Here is a 25,838-nt window from a genome sequence, read left to right as displayed (position 1 = left end):
ACAGCTCTGTGTGTCACTGCAGCCAGCCCTGCTCCGCTCCGGGAAAAAAATGCTCTTCATTGCGATGTCGGCCTTGGCTGCAACTGTGCGGGGGGGTCCTGTCCATCATTAGGAGGTGCCTGTGCACCCCCGGCACCCCCTGTGCGCACGCCTATGGTTGATATGTATGCATTGCTGATTTTGTATGTTTTAAATCATATTTTTAACTTGCTGGATTAAGTTAATAAAAATATATAAAATATTTTTAAATTACAATCCTACAGATGTGTGGCGCTCTCTTTTGCAGTTACAGAGTTATGCATATATATATTCCATAGACAAAAAACCTTACGGTTTTACATGTCCCATTAAGGCTTCTAACACATGATCTGGCATTTCAGAAACCTGCTGTAACTCTTCCACTCAAACGCCAAAAAGCAATGAAATTCCGATCATTAAGGCTGGCGCCTTAATGGACGTGTTCCTTGCGCAGTACAGATATGGTACGCCATCACAGCCTGTGGGTAAGTGCAGATTCAGCACTCTCACAGAGTGAGATTGCTGTCACTCACACAATGGTGGAGCTGCTAATTCACAGATTTGTGTGCTCATTGGAATACACACATGCAGTCTATGCAACTGAAGGTCTGAGCAGTAAACAGAGCCGAGAGGATGGGGTAAAAGTGGTGTTGATTGGGGGAGGAGACAGTGTGGTGCAGTTGAGGAATAGAAATGCGTAGATGGTGGAAAGGCTAAGCAGCATTGATGGGAGACTAACAAATGCGGATGGGTGGAAAACAGTGGCACAGATTGGGGGAGGTAAGACAGAGTGATGCGATTGGGTGGGAAACAGTGAAGCAGTTGGAGAAAAGACAGTGGACCAGATAGGAGAGAGATAGCAGTATAGATGGAAGGAAACTGTGGCATGGATGAGAAGGGCAGAGCAGCATGGATGGAGGGGGTACAGAGTATCACTAATAGACTGGGATGCATTGGCACAGATAGAAAGAAAAAGAGTGGCATCGGTGTGGAAAGACAGGGCAGCGCAGATGGGGAAAGACACATTGGTGCAGATGAGGCAATACACACAGCAGTAGGTATCAGGGAAGACAGAACAGCATGAAGGCGTATAGGAGAAGAAAGTGTAGATGCACAGTAGTTAGGAGTATTATACTTTTTGCAATTATGAAAGATGTTTCTGGTAACTGCATGTGAATACTAAATGAAATGGATATATGTAGTGAGTGTGAAAGATGTTGGACCCTCAGTGGGATAGTTCTAGTAATAGTGTTTATTCTACCACCTGCCATCTTTGAAAACCCATGCAGTTCCTCTACCCTGTCTGGGGTATTGCTGTCTGCTGAAGTGTTTCTAGCACAGGTCTGGTTTGCAGTGCTGATATACAGACCACACTGTTCTCGAAGCACTACAGCAGACAGCTACACCCCAGGCAGGGAAGAGGCACTGCATAGGTTTTCAAAGATGGCAGGTGCTAGAATGAACACTATAGTAATTCAGTGGGCTAGACAGTTTTAGATGATTGCGGGTACTTACAGTATTAGGATGAGTGCGCCACATAACTGCTCAGACCTTCAGTTGCATAGACTGCATGTGTGTATTCCAATGAGCACACAAATCTGTGAATTAGCAGCTCCACCATTGTGTGAGTGACAGCAATCTCACTCTGTGAGAGTGCTGAATCTGCACTTACCCACAGGCTGTGATGGCGTACCATATCTGTACTGCGCAAGGAACACGTCCATTAAGGCGCCAGCCTTAATGATCGGAATTTCATTGCTTTTTGGCGTTTGAGTGGAAGAGTTACAGCAGGTTTCTGAAATGCCAGATCATGTGTTAGAAGCCTTAATGGGACATGTAAAACCGTAAGGTTTTTTGTCTATGGAATTTCACCGCTTTTTTTCAATTTATTTTTTTAATTCAGAAATGTAAAATTTTACTGTAAGAATAACAATTGGATTTTTAAAAATGTTTAATAATAACACTGGCAACGAACATTACCCCTGGCTACAAGCATTACAAACCCCTGGCAACGAGTATGACACCTGTCCCAGAGCATGAAAGCCCTGGCAATGGAGACACCCATACCATGAGACCCCTGGCGATGAGCATGACACCCAGTGTGTAGAAGGTTCACTGTAGGGCACTGAGGGGAACCGCAGACATGGGGGCACTGAGGGGGGACCGCGCACACATGGAGGCACAGTGCACACATGGGGACAGTGAGGGGGGACAGCGCACACATGGGGACAGTGTGTGGGGGGGAGCAATGCACACATGGGGACAATTAGGGGGGACAGCGCACACATGGGGATAATGAGAACAGTGTGACAGTGATGGACACCAGTATGAGCAGATGAAGCGCTAGGCCCTGGGTATATATGTCACCTTCCTCCTCTTGCTGCGGCTGCTCCGTCATTCTCCCAGGGCCCTGCTCCATCCTTCAGCTCCTTCTCAGAGACCTCCTGCCGTCTGAGTCCCGACACACTACACATTCACGGGTTTGTCCAGGTCTCCAGCTAAGGGGGATTCACTGTGGAGTCATGAGTAGAGAGAGAGCAGGTGTCCTCCGCGGTTCATGCATGAGTCATCAACAGCCGGGCTGCCCTCTGCTCTTGCCCGGCTGTTCCGAATCCCGACTCCTGGGGTTCCTGCAAGCGGCAGATTTTGATTCGGGGCACTGAGGGGGGCACAGCGCACAATGCACACATGGGGGGGACCGAGGGGGGACGGGGCACACACGTGGGGAGAGGGGGAGACAGGGCACACACATAGGGGTACTGAATATTACAATAGTGTTCATACGGAATGTTCCGCTAATAGATAATATAGCGTCATAAGTAGTAAAGATAGTACACTACTGAACTTACCCAGGCCCGCCCGACTGAGGTCAGATTCAAAAAGACGGGCAGGGAGAGAGACGGCAGTTACCTGAATAAGGGCTGAGAGCCCTGCCGCATATTGAATATAGTTGTAATAGCGGTAAATCAGTGGTAATAATATACTTGCAGAAATACTTGAAGTCTGTTTAATACTGTAAACTTATAAACGTGATGGGGAACATTGACATATGAATAGTGACACTTAAATACGCTATTCACTTACAAATAAACAGTTACTTGCCCCTGGAGACAATGGGTGACATTTAATAGAATGCGATTTTATTGCACTTTTTGAAATCGCACCATATCGGCGCAAATCACACTTTTAGAACTCGCATTTTTCCCTTTTTATCCGCATATTTAACTAAATGCGAATTCGTCGGGAAAAATTGGGATATGGTGCGATTTTAAGTCATGGAAATGTGCGCATTTTCAGTCATGAAAATGTGCGCATTTCAAAACATGCGATTTTTGGTATTAAAAAAACAACGGCGTGAGGTCCCCCCTCCTGAGCGTAACCAGCCCCGGGCTCAAGGAGCCGGTCCTGGTTTCATAAAATCACGGGGCAAACCAAATAGGGGTCCCCTGGATTTCATAAAACCAGCACCAGGCTCAAGGGCCGGTCCTGGTTCCCAAAATACGGGGGACAAAATGAGTAGAGGTCCCCCGTATTTCAAGAACCAGCACCGGGCCCAACCAGCCAGCAGGGTAATGCCACAGCCGGGGGGGAAACTTTTTATACAAGTTCCCCCTGCCAAATCATTCATCCCCCTGACCGGTCAGCAGGGGTCCTGGGGAAGTGGGGACCCCCCAAAGCAGGGGTCCCCCCCTCCAGAATTTACCTGCCCATGCTAAAGCCTGCGGCTGTCCTCGATACCCCTGGGCTGTGGGCATCGAGCTAATATTTGGTGTAAAAAATAGAAAAACTATTGTGTATTGCTGTGGCACTATAAGTCCCAGCAAGCCTGCACCACATGCAGGGACTTAAGAGTCCCAGCATGCGGGGCAATAAAGGGCCCGCTGGGACTAGTACATACCTCCCAACTTCTGGCCGGAGGAAATAGGGACACTCGCGCGGCTTCGCCGCGCGAGCGCCCGAAAAGGGGGCGGGGCGTATGCAAATGAGGGCGCGGCTTATGCTAATTAGCCGCGACCTCATTTTCATACGAGAATAGACGCTGTGCGCATGCGCACAGCGTCTATTCTACTAGATTGGGGGGTCTCCCAACTGTCACCCCCCCGCAGCGGGACAATGCCTGCCGCGGGTGGGACGTCGGGACAGGACCCGAAAATCGGGACTGTCCCGACGGAATCGTGACAGTTGGGAGGTATGCTAGTAGTGCCCCAGCAGTACAAATAGTACTATTTACTATTACTATTTATAGTACTATGAGTGCTATACAATCTTTGCTATCTCTGTACTTTTTACATACAATCAGCTTTAGATTTGCACTATATAGTCTTTGCTGCCCTGTCTATCTGGATTTCGATATGTGCTCTCACGGGAGTGCGCATCAGTATTGCAAGGTAAAAAACCTGTGCGATCTGCATACAATCTCCATATGATTTTGACTATATAGTCAAAATCTCATGCTGGTTTGTCCCGTGTGTACACAGCATTAAACTCAGCTTGAAAACCTGCTGTGTTCTCAATACATAAAGGGTATCTACTGTGTCATTGAACATTGGTTATAAATAAAGTGCACTATTTGTATCCTCATTCAAATTACATAAAATCCAGTTTGGAAACCGGCTGTGCGTATAACATGTAAATGGATAATTACTGTGATATTAAACATCTATACCCATTTGCACAAAGTACTGCTTCCATATGACTTATATGCAGTAATTACTTAAATTAGAAGATAGCCCTATAGTACCCCTTCAGTTGTAATTCTGAACCGGGTGTAGGTACTAAGGAGGAAATACAATATTTCCACAATTACATGTAACATACAGACGAACTTACACATATAAAACCCACACAGAGAGTCTTGTTAAACCCAATAATAATTAGAGGAGAAGTCTTCAATACGAAGATTCCTTCAAATTGTGCTCAATGGCTTGCAATTATAGGTGAAAGTGTTAATTATTAATGACAGAAACACTTATTTTCAGCTACTTTGCTGAGTTCCTATATAACACTTAATTTTTGTGCTCCGGCTAGCAGGAGGCTGTCTAACGCGCACAGTATTTATATGGTTGTCCCCTTGATTTTTCTAGACGGAGTGGTCTACAGTGATAAGGTCTATTACCATTGATCCCACTTGCTCAAGTGCAGTGGGTAACGGAAATAAGGTTTTAGTTTAGTAGGTAATACAATTTTACAACATAGTTATTTCTGCTTGGTACCCTGTGCAATAATTGCTTTTATGAGAAACCAAAAAAGAGACAGATATTTGCGGGCTAACAGAGAGCCATCAGCAAGGTAATCCGCCCTATCCTCCTACTCTCACCATCGTGTTTCAGAGGATAGTGGGATGGGGACTAGGCAGAGAAGCTTTCTGCTCAGAAAGTGACACAGGAAGTGATCAAGCCCTCAACGGGCGAAACGCGTCTTTCCACGCACCACACAGAGAACTACCCAGAGGCAATCCGCTCCTGCTGACTGGAGCTTGTCTGACGCTGCCGCAGGTCACATATGGGACATTGATTCAAGACCGGGCACACAGCGCAAACGGACCAACCGGTCACCCTCACCTATCAGAGGGATCAGTATACATATCTGAGGTACGAGGGCACAGGAGCCCTACCCAGGGATAGCCTGCTCCAAGAACTGCAGCCCGCTTTACGCTACTCCAAATAGGACTATTAATGAATACCTGATGCTTGTTGCATCAAGCGGCACGGCTTTCCCCTTCTCTCCCTTCTCCCTGACAGCCGGATCTGTAGACCTGTCTGCCACGTATGGGACGTCGGGAGAATACAACACCAGATAAGTAACCGGGTGTTTAAACTATACTAAACATCCTATATCTAATAGACCCCGCTGGTGTGTATCATATGTAAATGTATACTACTCTACCTATTCATACCTTGAGCTGATATATAGCGCAGCCCACATTGCTTAATATACCTTAGCATCGACTTTATAACTCCTGTATGCTAATTGGATTATACAATATTAATTGAATAAATACTCACTATAGTTTAAGGCTATTAGAAATATTAAGGTTTTTTAATAACTCTGTTTAAACCTAACTGTGAAGCGGCTAACTGGTACTGCTATAAACTCTTCTCACTCTCGGGACCGGTAGTTCAAGTCCTGCTATGCGTAATAGTATCAGGATTGGTCCTACATGTTAAACGCAGAGCAGCAGAGAGTTTACTTTATCTTTCTTCCAAATTGACAGATATCCTATCAGATCTCTCATCCCTCATCCTCTTATCTAAGATGAGGTGACAGCAGAATCTATATAGGAACTAATATCCTGTCAATCTCTAACCTTGAACTTTTCTCGGGTGGATACATTGTAACAGATTTCTCCTATGCACACAGCTAGTGTGTATCCAATGTATCAATCGCACGGCAGATCTCTGTCTATTTGTTGGTAAACTCATTTACACACAGAAACTGTGTCGTTTCTCTATTTATCTAAATTTTCTATTCATTCCTCTCTCACTTGGCTGGTATCTGGGCGACGGCACTGCAAGGTTATATAACATCAGTGTCGCCATACAGATATAGGCAAGCAGTAGAAGGAAATAAAACTGTCACTTTCTGAGCAGAAAGCTTCTCTGCCTAGTCCCCATCCCACTATCCTCTGAAACACGATGGTGAGAGTAGGAGGATAGGCAGATTACCTTGCTGATGGCTCTCTGTTAGCCCGCAAATATCTGTCTCTTTTTGGTTTCTCATAAAAACAATTATTGCACAGGGTACCAAGCAGAAATAACTATGTTGTCAGGATCACCCTGACACTGCCCCCACCTCGGAGTTTCTCTCTGAAGAGTGGTACCACTATTCATACCATTTTCAAGCTTGCGTCACAACTTCTATTATACAACTTACCATTGATACTCAAATAGACATTCCTATCGATGTCTTTACAGATTACAGCTTGTAATCACACACAAAAAGAGTGCCCCAAAAAAAGAGAGAGTCTTTTTCTTCTCGCATTTCCAGATAACTCTTATTATTCTAGATCCAGGATTATCTAGTACATATCAATCAATGTTTCCCCAAATTATTACGTAACAGATATAAGCAATAATAACACACAAATACAACACGTGCGATTAAAATTTTTTTTTTTTTATTGTTTATGTGGTGAAAATTTCACCTAAACTGTCTTACTATAAATAAATTAAAAGGTATATTTCATCTTGTATTTATTTTTCTGCAATATTTTCCTCTTATCAGTGCGCCAGCAAAAGAGACAATCCTTTTCCCCTCTTCTTCTATCATACACATGGGTGGAACGGGCGCACACATGGGGGACAGCGAGGGGGAGGCAGCGCACACATGGTCACAGGGGGAGAGCGAAGAGGGAGGGAGCGTACACACGGGGGCAATGGGGGCGCAGCGTACACACGGGGGCACTGGGGGACAGGTACACACGGGGACAGTGGGGGACACGGTACACACAGGGATAGTGGGGGGAGAGGGTACACACAGAGACAGTGGGGGAACAGCATACACACAGGGATAGTGGGGTGGGGGACAGCGTACACACAGGGACAGTGGGGGGACGGATTCACCTGGTTGCAGCTGCAGTACAGGGGGGGGGCACAGGGTATATACAGGGACAGTGGGGGGACAGGGTGTGCACAGGGATAGTGGTGTGGGGGACAGTGGGGGGGACAGGGTACACACAGGGATAGTGGGGATGGGGGACAGTAGGGGGGACGGATTTACCTGGGTGCAGCTGCTCCTCTGATTGCCCGGGTGGCTTGTTTCTGTCTTCCGGGTGGCGGAGGCAACTCAAGGCTGGGGCTTCACCAGACTGTTAGGCATCGGGAGGACAGAGTCTGGGCAGGAAATATTATTATAATAACAACAACAACAACAACAACAAGGGCTCAGCTTTAGGAGCTGTGGGTGGGCGGCCGGGGATGTAGGATGCCGTGGATAGGAGCTGCTGGCTGCGGGCGGCCATGTCCCCTGGCTGGATGGTAGGGAATGTAGGATGCCAGGGGGGACAGCGTACACACGGAGGGGGGGGGGCACTGGGAGCGTACACACATGGGGGGCAAACAGCATACACACGCGGGGCACTGGGGGGTGGCACAGCATACACACACGGGGGCACTGGTGGGGGACAGCGTACACACACGGGGGCACTGGTGGGGGACAGCGTACACACACGGGGGGCACTGGTGGGGGACAGCGTACACACACGGGGGGGGGCACTGGTGGGGGGACAGCGTACACACACGGGGGGGGGCACTGGTGGGGGACAGCGTACACACACGGGGGGGCACTGGTGGGGGACAGCGTACACACACGGGGGGGCACTGGTGGGGGACAGCGTACACACACGGGGGGGCACTGGTGGGGGACAGCGTACACACACGGGGGGCACTGGTGGGGGACAGCGTACACACACGGGGGGGGCACTGGTGGGGGACAGCGTACACACACGGGGGGGGGCACTGGTGGGGGACAGCGTACACACACGGGGGGGGCACTGGTGGGGACAGCGTACACACACGGGGGGGGCACTGGTGGGGGACAGCGTACACACACGGGGGGCACTGGTGGGGGACAGCGTACACACACGGGGGGCACTGGTGGGGGACAGCGTACACACACGGGGGGGGCACTGGTGGGGGACAGCGTACACACACGGGGGGGGGGCACTGGTGGGGGACAGCGTACACACACGGGGGGGGCACTGGTGGGGGACAGCGTACACACACGGGGGCAACTGGTGGGGGACAGCGTACACACACGGGGGCACTGGTGGGGGACAGCGTACACACACGGGGGCACTGGTGGGGGACAGCGTACACACACGGGGGCACTGGTGGGGGACAGCGTACACACACGGGGGCACTGGTGGGGGACAGCGTACACACACGGGGGCACTGGTGGGGACAGCGTACACACACGGGGGCACTGGTGGGGGACAGCGTACACACACGGGGGCACTGGTGGGGGACAGCGTACACACACGAGGGCACTGGTGGGGGACAGCGTACACACACGGGGCACTGGTGGGGGACAGCGTACACACACGGGGGCACTGGTGGGGGACAGCGTACACACACGGGGGCACTGGTGGGGGACAGCGTACACACACGGGGGCACTGGTGGGGGACAGCGTACACACACGGGGGCACTGGTGGGGGACAGCGTACACACACGGGGACAGCGTACACACACGGGGGCACTGGTGGGGGGACAGCGTACACACACGGGGGCACTGGTGGGGGACAGCGTACACACACGGGGGCACTGGTGGGGGACAGCGTACACACACGGGGGCACTGGTGGGGGACAGCGTACACACACGGGGGCACTGGTGGGGGACAGCGTACACACACGGGGGCACTGGTGGGGGACAGCGTACACACACGGGGGCACTGGTGGGGGACAGCGTACACACACGGGGGCACTGGTGGGGGACAGCGTACACACACGGGGGCACTGGTGGGGGACAGCGTACACACACGGGGGCACTGGTGGGGGACAGCGTACACACACGGGGGGCACTGGTGGGGGACAGCGTACACACACCGGGGCACGGACATCGTACACACGGGGGCACTGGGGGGGACGGACATCGTACACACGGGGGCACTGGGGGGACGGACAGCGTACACACATGGGGACACTGGGGGAAACGGACAGCGTACACACACCGGGGACACTGGGGGGGGATGGACAGCGTACACACACGGAGACACTGGGGGGGACGGACAGCGTACACATGGGGGGGGCGACAGCGTACACACGGGGGGCGACAGCGTACACACGGGGGGGCGACAGCGTACACACGGGGGGCGACAGCGTACACACAGGAGCACTGCGTCGGGGACAGCGTACACACACGGGGGCATTGGGGCGGGGACAGCGGGGTGGGGACAGCGTACACACACGGGGGGCACTGGGGCGGGGATGGCGTCCACACATGGGGGGCACTAGGACGGGGACGGCGTACACACACAGGGGCACTGGGGGGAAGCTTACACACACGGGGCACTGGGGGGTGCAGCAACACACACGGGGGCACTGGGGGGTGCAGCATACACACACGGGGGCACTGGGGGGTGCAGCATACACACACGAGGGGCACTGGGGGGGGGGGCAGCGTACAAACGGGTATTATGTGCCGGAGGGGCAGTGTGGGGGTATTATGTGCAGGGGGGGGCAGTGTGTACAGGAGTGAACAGCGTACACACGGGGGGGGGGGCACAGCGTACACACAGGGGCACTGGGGGGGAGACAGTGTACACACGGGGGGCACCGGAGGGGGGGGAGAGACAGCGTATACACGTGGGGCACTGGGGGGGAGCAGCGTACACAAGGAGGCACTTGGGGGGGACAGGGTGCACGGGGGGGAACGTACACACGGAGGGCACAGCGTACACACGCAGGGCACAGCGTACACACGGGGTGCTCTGGGGAGGGACAGCGTACACACGGGGGGGCACACCGTACACATGGGGGGACAGCGTACCACGGGGGGGCAGCGTACACACGGGGGGCGACAGCGTACACACGGAGGGCACTGGGGGGACAGCGTACACACGGAGGGCACTGGGGTGGGCAGCGTACACACGGAGGGCACTGGGGGGGGGAAACAGCGTACACATGGGGGGCAAGGGGGGAGACAGCGTACACATGGAGGGCACGGGGACAGCGTACACACAGGGGGCACAGCGTGCACACGGGGGCACTGGTGAGGGACAGCGTACACACGGGGGGCCCAGCGTACACATGAGAGGCACTGGGGGGGGGCAGCGTACACACGGGGGGCACAGCATACACACCGGGGGGCACTGGGGGGACAGCGTACACACGGGGGCTGCAGCATACACATGGGGGGCACTGGGGGGGGGACGCGTAGACACGGGGGGCACAGCGCACACACGTGGGCACTGTGGAGTGACAGCGTACACACGGGGGGCACTGGGGGGGGCAGCATACACATGGGGGGCACTGGGGGGGGACAGCATACACACGGGGGCACTGGGGGGACAGCATACACACGGGGGCACTGGGGGGGGGGAACAGCGTACACACGGGGGGCAGCGTACACACAGGGGGCACTGGGGGGGACACAGTGTAAACACGGGGGTACTGGGGGGGCAGCGTACACACGGGGGCACTGGGGGGACAATGCACAAACGGGGGGCACTGGGGGGGCAGCGAACACACGGGGCACTGGGGGGGACAATGCACAAACGGGGGGCACTGGGGGGGCAGCGAACACACGGGGGGACAGGGTACACACGGGGGCACTGGTGAGGGACAGCGTACACACGGGGGGCCCAGCGTACACATGAGAGGCACTGGGGGGGGGGGGGCAGCGTACACACGGGGGGCACTGGGGGGGACAGCGTACACACGGGGGCTGCAGCGTACACATGGGGGGCACTGGGGGGGACGCGTACACACGGGGGGCACAGCGCACACACGTGGGCACTGTGGAGTGACAGCGTACACACGGGGGCACTGGGGGGACAGCATTACACACGGGGGGCACTGGGGGGGACAGCATACACACGGGGGGCACTGGGGGGGACAGCATACACACGGGGGGCACTGGGGGGGGGGAACAGCGTACACACGGGGGGCAGCGTACACACAGGGGGCACTGGGGGGGACACAGTGTAAACACGGGGGTACTGGGGGGGCAGCGTACACACGGGGGCACTGGGGGGACAATGCACAAACGGGGGGCACTGGGGGGGCAGCGAACACACGGGGGCACTGGGGGGACAGGGTACACACGGGTATAGTGGGGTGGGGGACAGGGTACACACAGGGACAGTGGGGGGAAGGATTTACCTGGGTGCAGCTGCAGTACAGGGGGGGCAGTGTACACATGGGGGGGGGCAGCGTACACACGGCGGACAATGGGGGGGGACAGCGTACACACGGAGGGCACTGGGGGGAGGACAGCGTACATACAGGACAGTGGGGGACAGGGTATGCACATGGATAGTGGTGTGAGGGACAGGGTACACACAGGGATAGTGGGGATGGGGGACATGTACACACAGGGACAGTGGAGGGACGAATTTACCTGGGTGCAGCTGCTCCTCTGATGGCCCGGGTGGCTGCTTTCTGTCTTCCGGGTGGCGGAGGCAACTTAAGGCTGGGGCTTCACCAGACTGTTAGGCCGCAGGCTGTGGAAGCGCCTGAACCTGGTCCCGACGAGTCCCGGCGGCAGCATGGGGAGGACAGAGTCTGGGCAGGAGATATAATAATAATAATAATAATAATAATGACAACAACAATATTAATAAAGGGCTTAGCTTTAGGAGCTGTGGGCGGGCGGCCAGGGATGTAGGATGCCGGGGATAGGAGCTGCTGGCTGGCGGGCGGCCATGTCCCCTGGCTGGATGGTAGGGAATGTAGGATAGCAGGGGGGACAGCGTACACACGGGGGGGGGCACTGGGAGCGTACACACATGGGGGCAAACAGCGTAAAAACGCGGGGTACTGGGGGGGGGGCACAGCCGTACACACACAGGGGCACTGGGGGGACAGCGTACACACACAGGGGGCACAGCGTACACACGCAGGGCACAGCGTACACACGGGGTGCTCTGGGGAGGACAGCGTACACACGCAGGGCACAGCGTACACACGGGGTGCTCTGGGGAGGGACAGCGTACACACGGGGGGCACACCGTACACATGGGGGGACAGCGTATGCACGGGGGGCAGCGTACACACGGGGGGCGACAGCGTACACACGGAGGGCACTGGGGGGGCAGCGTACACACGGAGGGCACTGGGGTGGGCAGCGTACACACGGAGGGCACTGGGGGGGGGAAACAGCGTACACATGGGGGGCAAGGGGGGGTACAGCGTACACACGGAGGGCACGGGGACAGCGTACACACAGGGGGCACAGCGTGCACACGGGGGCACTGGTGAGGGACAGCGTACACACGGGGGGCCCAGCGTACACATGAGAGGCACTGGGGGGGGGGCAGCGTACACACGGGGGGCACAGCATACACACGGGGGGCACTGGGGGGACAGCGTACACACGGGGGCTGCAGCGTACACATGGGGGGCACTGGGGGGGACGCGTACACACGAGGGGCACAGCGCACACACGTGGGCACTGTGGAGTGACAGCGTACACACGGGGGGCACTGGGGGGGGGGGGGGGGACAGCATACACACGGGGGGCACTGGGGGGGGGGACAGCATACACATGGGGGGCACTGGGGGGGGGGAAACAGCGTACACACAGGGGGCACTGGGGGGGACACAGTGTAAACACGGGGGTACTGGGGGGGCAGCGTACACACGGGGGCACTGGGGGGACAATGCACAAACGGGGGCACTGGGGGGGCAGCGAACACACGGGGGCACTGGGGGGACAGGGTACACACGGGTATAGTGGGGTGGGGGACAGGGTACACACAGGGACAGTGGGGGAAGGATTTACCTGGGTGCAGCTGCAGTACAGGGGGGGCAGTGTACACATGGGGGGGGCAGCATACACACGGCGGACAATGGGGGGGACAGCGTACACACGGCGGGCACTGGGGGGAGTACAGCGTACATACAGGACAGTGGGGGGACAGGGTACACACAGGGATAGTGGGGATGGGGGACATGGTACACACAGGGACAGTGGAGGGACGAATTTACCTGGGTGCAGCTGCTCCTCTGATGGCCCGGGTGGCTGCTTTCTGTGTTCCGGGTGGCGGAGGCAACTTAAGGCTGGGGCTTCAACAGACTGTTAGGCCGCAGGCTGTGGAAGCGCCTGAACCTGGTCCCGACGAGTCCCGGCGGCAGCATGGGGAGGACAGAGTCTGGGCAGGAGATATAATAATAATAATAATAATAATAATAATAATAATAATAATAATAATAATAATAATGACAACAACAATAATAAAGGGCTTAGCTTTAGGAGCTGTGGGCGGGCGGCCAGGGATGTAGCATGCCGGGGATAGGAGCTGCTGGCTGGCGGGCGGCCATGTCCCCTGGCTGGATGGTAGGGAATGTAGGATAGCAGGGGGGACAGCGTACACACGGAGGGGGGGCCACTGGGAGCGTACACACATGGGGGGCAAACAGCGTAAAAACGCGGGGCACTGGGGGGGGGGCACAGCGTACACACACAGGGGCACTGGGGGGACAGCGTACACACACGGGGGGCACAGCGTACACACGGGGTGCTCTGGGGAGGGACAGCGTACACACGGGGGGCACACCGTACACATGGGGGGACAGCGTATGCACGGGGGGGCGACAGCGTACGCACGGGGGGGCGACAGCGTACACAGGGGGGGGCGACAGCGTACACAGGGGGGGCGACAGCGTACACACGGGGGGGCGACAGCGTACACACGGGGGGCGACAGCGTACACACGGGGGGCGACAGCGTACACACGGGGGGGCGACAGCGTACACACGGGGGGGCGACAGCGTACACACGGGGGGGCGACAGCGTACACTGGGGGCGACAGCGTACACACGGGGGGCGACAGCGTACACACGGGGGGGCGACAGCGTACACACGGGGGGGCGACAGCGTACACACGGGGGGCGACAGCGTACACACGGGGGCGACAGCGTACACACGGGGGGCGACAGCGTACACACGGGGGGCGACAGCGTACACACGGGGGGCGACAGCGTACACACGGGGGGCGACAGCGTACACACGGGGGGCGACAGCGTACACACGGGGGGCGACAGCGTACACACGGGGGGCGACAGCGTACACACGGGGGGGCGACAGCGTACACACGGGGGGGCGACAGCGTACACACGGGGGGGCGACAGCGTACACACGGGGGGCGACAGCGTACACACGGGGGGCACTGGGGGGGGCAGCGTACACACGGAGGGCACTGGGGTGGGCAGCGTACACACGGAGGGCACTGGGGGGGGGGGAAACAGCGTACACATGGGGGGGAGACAGCGTACACACGGAGGGCACGGGGACAACGTACACACAGGGGGCACAGCGTGCACACGGGGGCACTGGTGAGGGACAGCGTACACACGGGGGGCCCAGCGTACACATGAGAGGCACTGGGGGGGGGGCAGCGTACACACGGGGGGCACTGGGGGGGACAGCGTACACACGGGGGCTGCAGCGTACACATGGGGGGCACTGGGGGGGACGCGTACACACGGGGGAGACACAGCGCACACACGTGGACACTGTGAAATGACAGCGTACACACGGGGGGCACTGGGGGGGACAGCATACACACGGGGGGCACTGGGGGGGACAGCATACACACGGGGGGCACTGGGGGGGAAACAGCGTACACACGGGGGGCAGCGTACACACAGGGGGCACTGGGGGGGACACAGTGTAAACACGGGGGTACTGGGGGGCAGCGTACACACGGGGGCACTGGGGGGACAATGCACAAACGGGGGGCACTGGGGGGGCAGCGAACACACGGGGGCACTGGAGGGACAGGGTACACACGGGTATAGTGGGGTGGGGGACAGGGTACACACAGGGACAGTGGGGGGAAGGATTTACCTGGGTGCAGCTGCAGTACAGGGGGGGCAGTGTACACATGGGGGGGGCAGCGTACACACGGCGGACAATGGGGGGGACAGCGTACACACGGCGGACAATGGGGGGAGGACAGCGTACATACAGGACAGTGGGGGGACAGGGTATGCACATGGATAGTGGTGTGAGGGACAGGGTACACACAGGGATAGTGGGGATGGGGGACATGGTACACACAGGGACAGTGGAGGGACGAATTTACCTGGGTGCAGCTGCTCCTCTGATGGCCCGGGTGGCTGCTTTCTGTCTTCCGGGTGGCGGAGGCAACTTAAGGCTGGGGCTTCACCAGACTGTTAGGCCGCAGGCTGTGGAAGCGCCTGAACCTGGTCCCGACGAGTCCCGGCGGCAGCATGGGGAGGACAGAGTCTGGGCAGGAGATATAATAATAATAATAATAATAATAATAATAATAATAATAACAACAACAACAACAATAAAGGGCTTAGCTTTAGGAGCTGTGGGCGGGTGGCCAGGGATGTAGCATGCCGGGGATAGGAGCTGCTTGCTGGCGGGCGGCCATGTCCCCTGGCTGGATGGTAGGGAATGTAGGATAGCAGGGGGGACAGCGTACACACGGGGGGGGGGGGGGGGGGCACTGGGAGTGTACACACATGGGGGGCAAACAGCGTAAAAACGCGGGGCACTGGGGGGGGGCACAGCGTACACACACAGGGGCACTGGGGGGACAGCGTACACACACGGGGGGCACAGCGTACACACGCAGGGCTCTGGGGAGGGACAGCGTACACACGGGGGGCACACCGTACACATGGGGGGACAGTGTATGCACGGGGGGCAGCGTACACACGGGGGGCAGCGTACACACGGAGGGCACTGGGGGGGGGGGGAACAGAGTACACATGGGGGGCAAGGGGGGGGAGACAGCGTACACACGGAGGGCACGTTGACAGCGTACACACAGGGGGCACAGCGTGCACACGGGGGCACTGGTGAGGGACAGCGTACACACGGGGGGCCCAGCGTACACATGAGAGGCACTGGTGAGGGACAGCGTACACACGGGGGGCCCAGCGTACACATGAGAGGCACTGGGGGGGGGGGCAGCGTACACACGGGGGGCACAGCATACACACGGGGGGCACTGGGGGGGACAGCGTACACACGGGGGCTGCAGCGTACACATGGGGGGCACTGGGGGGGACGCGTACACACGGGGGGCACAGCGCACACACGTGGGCACTGTGGAGTGACAGCGTACACACGGGGGGCACTGGGGGGGGCAGCATACACATGGGGGGCACTGGGGGGGGGACAGCATACACACGGGGGGCACTGGGGGGGGACAGCATACACACGGGGGGCACGGGGGGGGGGGGGAAACAGCGTACACACGGGGGGCAGCGTACACACAGGGGGCACTGGGGGGGACACAGAGTAAACACGGGGGTACTGGGGGGGCAGCGTACACACGGGGGCACTGGGGGGGACAATGCACAAACGGGGGGCACTGGGGGGGCAGCGAACACACGGGGGCACAGGGTACACACGGGTATAGTGGGGTGGGGGACAGGGTACACACAGGGACAGTGGGGGGAAGGATTTACCTGGGTGCAGCTGCAGTACAGGGGGGGCAGTGTACACATGGGGGGGGCAGCGTACACACGGCGGACAATGGGGGGGACAGCGTACACACGGCGGGCACTGGGGGGAGGACAGCGTACATACAGGACAGGGGGGGACAGTGTATGCACATGGATAGTGGTGTGAGGGACAGGGTACACACAGGGATAGTGGGGATGGGGGACATGGTACACACAGGGACAGTGGAGGGACGAATTTACCTGGGTGCAGCTGCTCCTCTGATGGCCCGGGTGGCTGCTTTCTGTCTTCCGGGTGGTGGAGGCAACTTAAGGCTGGGGCTTCACCAGACTGTTAGGCCGCAGGCTGTGGAAGCGCCTGAACCTGGTCCCGACGAGTCCCGGCGGCAGCATGGGGAGGACAGAGTCTGGGCAGGAGATATAATAATAATAATAATGACAACAACAATAATAATAAAGGGCTTAGCTTTAGGAGCTGTGGGCGGGCGGCCAGGGATGTAGCATGCCGGGGATAGGAGCTGCTGGCTGGCGGGCGGCCATGTCCCCTGGCTGGATGGTAGGGAATGTAGGATAGCAGGGGGGACAGCGTACACACGGGGGGGGGCACTGGGAGCGTACACACATGGGGGGCAAACAGCGTAAAAACGCGGGGCACTGGGGGGGGGGCACAGCGTACACACACAGGGGCACTGGGGGGACAGCGTACACACACGGGGGGCACTGGGGGGGGAGCGTACACACATGGGGGGCAAACAGCGCACACACACGGGAGCACTGGGGGGGCACAGCACACACACACGGGGGCACTGAGGGGGACAGCGTACACACACGGGGCACTGGTGGGGGACAGCGTACACACACGGGGGCACTGGTGGGGGACAGTGCACACAGCACACGGGGGCACAGCGCACACACACGGGAGCACTGGGGGGGGGACAGCGTACACACATGGGGGGACAGCGTACACACACGGGGGCACTGGTGGGGGACAGCGTACACACACAGGGGCACTGGTGGGGGACAGCGTACACACACGGGGACACTGGGGGGGCGACGGCCCACACACGGGGGCGACAGCGTACACACGGGGGGCGACAGCGTACACACGGAGGACACGGGGGGGCAGCGTACACACGGAGGGCACTGGGGTGGGCAGCGTACACACGGAGGGCACTGGGGTGGGCAGCGTACACACGGAGGGCACTGGGGTGGGCAGCGTACACACGGAGGGCACTGGGGTGGGCAGCGTACACACGGAGGGCACTGGGGTGGGCAGCGTACACACGGAGGGCACTGGGGGGGTGAAACAGCGTACACACGGGGGGCAAGGGGGGGACAGCGTACACACGGAGGGCACGGGGACAGCGTACACACAGGGGGCACAGCGTGCACACGGGGGCACTGGTGAGGGACAGCGTACACACGGGGGGCCCAGCGTACACATGAGAGGCACGGGGGGCGACAGCGGGGGGCGACAGCGTACACACGGGGGCGACAGCGTACACACAGGGGCACTGGGTCGGGGACAGCGCACACACACGGGGGGCACTGGGGCGGGGACAGCGTACACACACAGGGGGCACTGGGGCGGGGACGGCGTACACACACGGGGGGCACTAGGGCGGGGACGGCGTACACACACGGGGGGCACTGGGGGGGGCAGCGTACACACACACGGGGGGCACTGGGGGGGCAGCGTACACACACGGGGGGCACTGGGGGGGGAAGCTTACACACAGGGGCACTGGGGGGTGCAGCATACACACACGGGGCACTGGGGGGGGGGGGGCAGCGTACAAACGGTATTATGTGCCGGGGGGGCAGTTTGGGGGTATTATGTGCAGGGGGGGGGGGGCAGTGTGTACAGGAGTGAACAGTGGAGTGAACAGAGCTCTAAGTGCAGGGGGGGCAGGTTGTGCAGTGTGGGGGTATTATGTGTAGGGGACAGTATGGGCAGTGTTGGGGCAGTATGTGCAATAGGGACAGTGTGGGGGTATTATGTGCAGTGGGAGGGACAGTGTGGGAGCATTATGTGCAGGGGGGGCAGTGTGGGGGCATTATGTGCAGGTGGGCAGTGTTGGAGCATTATGTGCAGGGGGGGCATTATGTGCAGGGGAGGCAGTTTGGGGGAATTATGTGCAGGGGGGGCAGTGTGTGTGCAGGAGTGAACAGTGTGTGGGCGAGGGGAAGGTGTGCCGCTGGGTGTATGTGTACCTTATACTCGGGAGCACCACACACAGTCTACAACATGCTCCTGTCCTGCTTGCAGTAGTAAACGAAGAATGGAAGGAACTCAGTTTACTCCTCCCATTGATGACAGCTGGTCACGTGGGTGTGATGTCATCAGATGTCCTCCTTTCACTAGCCATCTCTACTCCTAAAATGCAGCATCTACTAGGGATGGGACATCGAAAGAAAACATCGGTCAAATGATGTTTTTCAACATTGGTTGCAAAACATCATTTAGACCTAAACATTGGTACTGTGAACCCGATGTTAACCGATGTTAACCGATGTTTCGATATTTTTAAAAATAAACTGGTTACCAAAGCATATAATACACTAATAAGCTTCTGAAATGATAAATAATCCCTCTATTAAGTTTATCTTGTTGTTGGAGGCTTACAGTTTATACACACACAATGGATATATGATTCATGTTTTGTGGTAAATCAAATTTCTTACGGAAGGAAAAAAACATGAAGCGTTAACTATCAAAACTTTATTGCAACAACTCACAATCTGCTATTTTTACCTAGATTTTTAACTGTAGCAACAGGCTAATAACTTATGTTGATCATAGAAAATAGCAAAAAAAACTGTACACACAGTGCAACATAGAACATACTACATTGTTGCTTAGAATAACCATCAGAACAAAGACGCTGGAGCCAGTGCAACTAGAAAATTAAGGTTTGAAACACGTCTGCATTTGACAAATCAGCCCCCATCCCCTCCGTCAAATAGAAACTACTGTACCTGTCACTCAGTATCTGCGTCCGCTGTTACTAATAAATCACTGCACATGTGCAGTGTGACTGACATTGCATTTCAAAGAAATAAACTGTGCAAATGTCTGCATCCACAACTGAATCAGGCCCTTTGTAAGGTGCTGTGATATGCTTGCTGCATAATAATAAATCAATTGATAGATTGTAAGCTTGCGAGCAGGGCCCTCATACCTTTGACTGACTGTAAATACCCTGGGTGAAATTTAATAGGATGAGAGATTCAAAAAATGAGAGATTTGGTAAGAAATCTCCAGTTATTTTTAAAGTGGCAATCATTTACACTGCAAAACCAGTTTGATTTTGCAGTGTAAATGATTGCTGCTTTAAAAAAAACTGGAGATTTCCTACCAAATCTCTCACTTTCTGAATCTCTCATCCTATTAAATATCACCCCCAGTTTGTTGTATCACTGTCTCCTATTGTAAAGCGCAAGTGAATATGCTGCGCTATATAAGAAACTATTAATAAATAAATAAATATGAAGGGAGTTCACCACAATGTCACTACTAGTGACTATCGTATTATACTGTTCATTCTAGCACCCGCTATCTTTGAAAACCCATGCAGTTCCTCTTGCCTGCCTGGAGTGTCGCTGTCTGCTGTAGTGCTTCTAGCACAGTGTGGTCTGTATATCAGCACTGATATGCAAACCAGACCTGTTCTAGAAAAACCACAGCAGACAGCTACAGTGACTCACTAACAGCACCAGTTGCAGTATGGCAGGGGTGGGGCTGTCCTGTGTGCTGCTGCTGAATGGCTGGCCAGACTGTCTTTCACTGTCAGCTACCACCCACAGCAGCAGCACACAGCCACACACACATATGAAAGCCCAGCCAGCAGTGATACTGTCATGTTTGTTAATGTTTTTTTTTTTTATTAGTCTCTTAAGTTTTTAATGAATATAAATCAAGGAGAGAGTGAGCTGGCTGCAAAGCATTGAAAGCAGCACACATTGACCCACAAAAGAAAAAACATTGGAAGATTGAGAAAAACATCGGGGGAGAAATCTAGCGATGGTGATGAAACATTGGATCCTCAACATTGCAGGGTTAAACATCGAACATTGGAACCATAAATCCGATGTTACCGATGAAACATCATATGATTACCCATCCCTAGCATCTACCCTGCTGGAGAGGAGACAGCAGCAGCTGCTGGCTTGTTAATACTAAAATATACTCTGCCTGCGAGTGTTCTCTGTATATACACTCTCAGTCTCTCCCTGTCCTGTCAGCCTGAGAGCAGCAGCATGATTTTTGCTGCAGGGTGACTGGACACGTAGAGTGTACATACAGAGGACCCTTGCAGACAGTATATTCTACTATTAACAAGCCAGCAGCCGCTCACATTGTGTACCTTGCATTAAGCCAGCAGCCGCTGCTGCATCCTTCCCCCTTTGACCACGAGCTCACCCGCCCCCATTGTATATTATATTGTAGAAACAAGTGTGCAGCAGCTGCTGCCTTCAGTAACACACCCGCCCTCTCCCCCACCACTGCCGAGCTTGGACGTGTAGAGTGTGCAGGAGCTGGCAGAGAGACTCGGTGTCTCTGCCGCGCTGGGGAAGATCCGGAGTCTCTCTGCCAGCTCCTGCACAATCTACACGTCCAAGCTCGGCTGCACAGACTATCCATAGTAGCGCTACATACAGTAGTCTTTACGTGAGTAAGTGGTGGGGGAGAGGGCGGGTGTGTTACTGGAGGCAGCAGCAGCAGCAGCTGCTGCACACTTCTTTCTACAATATTATATACTGTAAGTGTCAGCAATGGTGGCGGGTGAGCTCGTGGTCAAAGGGGGAAGGATGCAGCAGCGGCTACTGCACACTTGTTTCTACAATACATACTGTCAGCAATGGTGGCGTGCGTCTTCGTGCAGGCTGCCCAGGCGCTCCCCATGCAGCGGGGAGGAGAGGGAACAGGGCAGCCAGAGCAGGAGGGATGACACCTGGCTGGGGCAGCGGAGCCGCATCGCAAGCTACCACCAGCCGGGCACAGAGACTCATCTGTTTTGAATTTCCCGGCAGTGCAGTGAATAAATTAAATGACGTCAGCTTAGTTACAGCCACCTGACACAGCGGTAGCACGGACCTTAAACACTGTAATTAAAGCAATGTCAGGGCTAATAAGCACTCAGTACCCATCCCCATCCCCACACCCACCCACATTTATAACATAAACACTGCTAATTCCACTTACAGACGAGAATTTCAGTTTGCGAGCAGGAGTCGGCCATCTTGGTACACCCAAGTGAAGCCACTCTCTGTACTCCCCCAGCTGATGACTTGTGCGGCTGCGCAACAAGTTGAGCTCTCCTATGTTTATAATGGGGCATGTTTCACTAAATTATAAAAAAACTGCATCTATCTGAAAATCCTCAACCCCAAAAGGCACTCCACTGGGACAATATCTACCTAATAAAACAAACCCCAAGTCTCAATTGTTCCTCTACCCCGAGTTATGCCTTCCCAAAAAAAAACTCATAGACTAACATGGGTGACAAGTTGTCATTTCGCGAGTGTCAGAAAAAAACTGACAGTTGGAAGTTTAGATCGCTCCCAATTGGTCATTTTTTTATATTTCGCCCTGAAATTTGGCACGCAGCACCGCTTGACGATTCTACGCGTACATGCCAAATTTCAGCTCAGTACGCCCAGTCACTTTTGAGGTGCAGTCCCTCAAACGCCATGCCCCCATCCGAAAAGTTCCCTATGGGAAAAATCCGTTCGTTGGATTCAGCCTTAATATAAGGGCACTACCGTGCCCTTATAATATGGTTGATTATTTGCTCAGAATTTGTAAATTATTTACATGTTAAACATATTTACCATCTAGAAAAATTAAACCATGTCCAAAACATTATTATTAAAAGTACCCCCATGATAGTTTATGGGTTGTAGAAATACATGACTGTATGGCTATTTTATTATATGACATAATAGTATAAAGTAGAAAGAGAATATTTAGATATTATCCATTTGTGCACTGTCACTATGGTTGTAAAAGGGGACATTTGAGGAAGTTGTAGGTAGAAATTGTAAGTTCAAAGGGTTCTGTAGTCATAATAGTGGCACTTACCATAGTGTCCTGAGATCATGTATATGTTGTATTCTAAAGTCCCATACACACGAGACAAGAAATTAAAGGGCCCTTTCGAGCGATATCTTTAAAAAAAAAATGTGTACACTCAATATGATACGCTCTCCCATGCATCGGTAATGACCCATCCCACCTCCTGAAGATGCAGGTTGACTTTGGCTATAGAGGCAAGAACACGCAAGCTCAGCAGGTCCTGGTGATGTCACTGAAAGATATTGTTTACCAGTATCATTCAGTGTGTACACTCATTATTGTCTGACTAGCGGCACTGCCGACATAGTTGACTATAACAACTGTGCCCCTAGTTGTCCGTCTAGTGTGGACGAGGCTTAAATTATGTCATGTGAGTTCTTGCTATACAGGCTTGTGCTACAAGCTTTTGAAAACATATTGTATTGATGCAATATTTAACTGTTTAGATGATTTTGTTATTCAGTTGGAATGAACTTTGCTCAAAACAGAACTTTAGCTCTTCCCTCACAGAAAACAGGGGATGACATGCCCCCTTTTTAAGGAACGCAGCCCTTCCCACACCCTTAAGACTGCTGTCAGTCAATCAGGCAGTGGCAGAGAAGATTTCAGTGCAACAGTGCAATGTCCATTCAGCTGCTCCTGATAATCGGTAATATGTGTGGAACACAACATATGAATCCCCCTCTGAATCAGGCCCACTGTTATTGCTCACAATAAAAAGGCAGCAAAAATGTCATATGACTTTTTTCTCACCATCACTTGTAAATTGCTCTAACATTTTAAAACAGATTTTATAGCAAGGATTAACCATCTGAAAATCTCACATGAGAACAGGGCATTTATTTTTCATTAGATGTAATATTGCTAATAAAGCTGCACATAAAGCTGCATGCTTGTGGAGCTTCTACTTTATCCTAAAGTAAAGTAGGAAAATTGGTTTTAATTATGATTTTGACATTATTTTGCCACATAGATCATACCAGAAGTGCAGATTGTTAGTCTGAGAAGGTGCCAGTGGCGGCTCATATCTTATTTAGATAGGGGGTTGCCTCTGGCTGCAGCAGGGGTATCACACTTCAGGCACCCCCTCCCCCTGTCGCCGCCGCTGCCTCTACTTCCTCTCCTCCCAGCCCCTGTGCTGTGATGACAGGCCCCGGGACTGGTGCATGCGAAGTACAATCATGTGTACGGCGCATGCGGCCAGCTTCTATGGGGTGCTTGGGCAACAACCCATAGAAGCAATCTTGGTCCCGGTGCCTATACAATATAAGTTACAGGCACCGATATAATATAGGTACTGCGCATGCGGCCAGCTTCCATGGGCTGCTTGGGCAACAACCCATAGAAGCAATCTTGGTCCTATACAATATAAGTTACAGGCACCGGGACGTGTGCGCAGTACCGATATAGGTACTGCGCATGCACAATCGCCATTTTTGCATGGCAGCCCGCACAAAGGCGTCCCGGAGGTGGACTTCCTTTGTGACTGGCAAGTAGGACTTCCAATTGGAAGTCACTGCCAGTCACAGTGATGCTAGTGCAGTCTCGCAGACTGCATCTGACTTCACTACAGTGGCGGATTTTACCTAAGGGGGCTGCAGCCCTGCAGCCCATAGGTAAAAACCGCCACTGAAAGGTGCCCATACACATGCTTACAGTGAGTGAGAGAGACTTCAGCATGTTACAGCTCGGACATGTCACATTGTCAATCCTTCAAGCCTGCCAAGTCCTGGCAATTTAATAAAAAAACATTTTTTTTTTGTATTTTCCTTAATTTCTCACTTTTAATATTCAGTGCTTGCCAAATAAAGAGTTAAATCTGTGTCATTTGCAACGTGGCATGGTTTTACTAAGGTGCAGATTGGCTTTTTTAATTAAAGTTTAATATTGGCTTGCTTTAAACACTGCGTAAGAATCTATGATGTGAGAGTGTGAATGGTAGAGCTTGGGATATTGGGCCTTATTCTAGTTCACTCTTAGAGGGAAATTCCTTCTCAGATGGACAAAACCATGTGCACTGCAGGTGGGGCAGATGTAACAGGTGCAGACAGTATTTTCCCTGCACAGAAACAAAATAACTCACCCAAATCTAATTCTATCTGCACCTGTTACATCTGCCCCACCTGCAGTGCACATGGTTTTGTCCATCTGAGAAGGAATTTGCCCCTGAGAGTGAACTAGAATAAGGGCCATTGCTTTGTGTTCTAAGGAGGGGGTTAATTATATTACAGGTCACCAGCTGGTGGATCTCCCATGGATGTAGGAGGGTGACTTTATTTAGGCTTCAGACAGATGTCTGCATGTTATGTATGTATTTTTATATACAGCTTGATGACATCTATGCTTGGAAACAGTACAGGTCATTGCATTATTTAATTCCTACCAGCTTGTTGATTTCCTTGAAGGTATTTCTGAAATTATCTTTGGGTGTGTTGGGGGTCATTCGTTTGCTGTAGTGTGAACCTTTATTAAGTAACTGTAGACCAAAAGGGTATTATAAATTACTTGGAAAGAAAGGCTGCTGTTCATCAACATTGCAGTTCAATAAGCATTTTATGAAGAATGAAAATGTGAATTGCATTGAATCATTTCTTGAGTGCCAACACCTTGTATAGACCTTCTAGTTATGCTGCAAAAT

The 25,838-nt window shown here is 54.3% G+C and overlaps 1 long non-coding RNA gene across 1 annotated transcript; it reads right to left on the bottom strand.

Moving 5' to 3' along the window:
* Positions 1–7,641: 7,641 nt before the first annotated feature.
* Positions 7,642–19,503, bottom strand: LOC146028649 (uncharacterized). The gene is made up of 6 exons (XR_014455249.1): positions 19,336–19,503; positions 17,365–17,528; positions 15,765–15,928; positions 13,666–13,829; positions 12,077–12,240; positions 7,642–7,850 (listed from the first exon to the last, which is right to left on the bottom strand). It is a non-coding gene; the product is annotated as an uncharacterized LOC146028649 (long non-coding RNA).
* Positions 19,504–25,838: the final 6,335 nt, after the last annotated feature.

This window comes from Crinia signifera, chromosome 1 (genome assembly GCF_055691185.1).
Source record: "Crinia signifera chromosome 1, ASM5569118v1, whole genome shotgun sequence".
Taxonomy (NCBI): Eukaryota; Metazoa; Chordata; class Amphibia; order Anura; family Myobatrachidae; genus Crinia; species Crinia signifera.
This window is presented reverse-complemented; position numbering and strand designations above follow the sequence as displayed.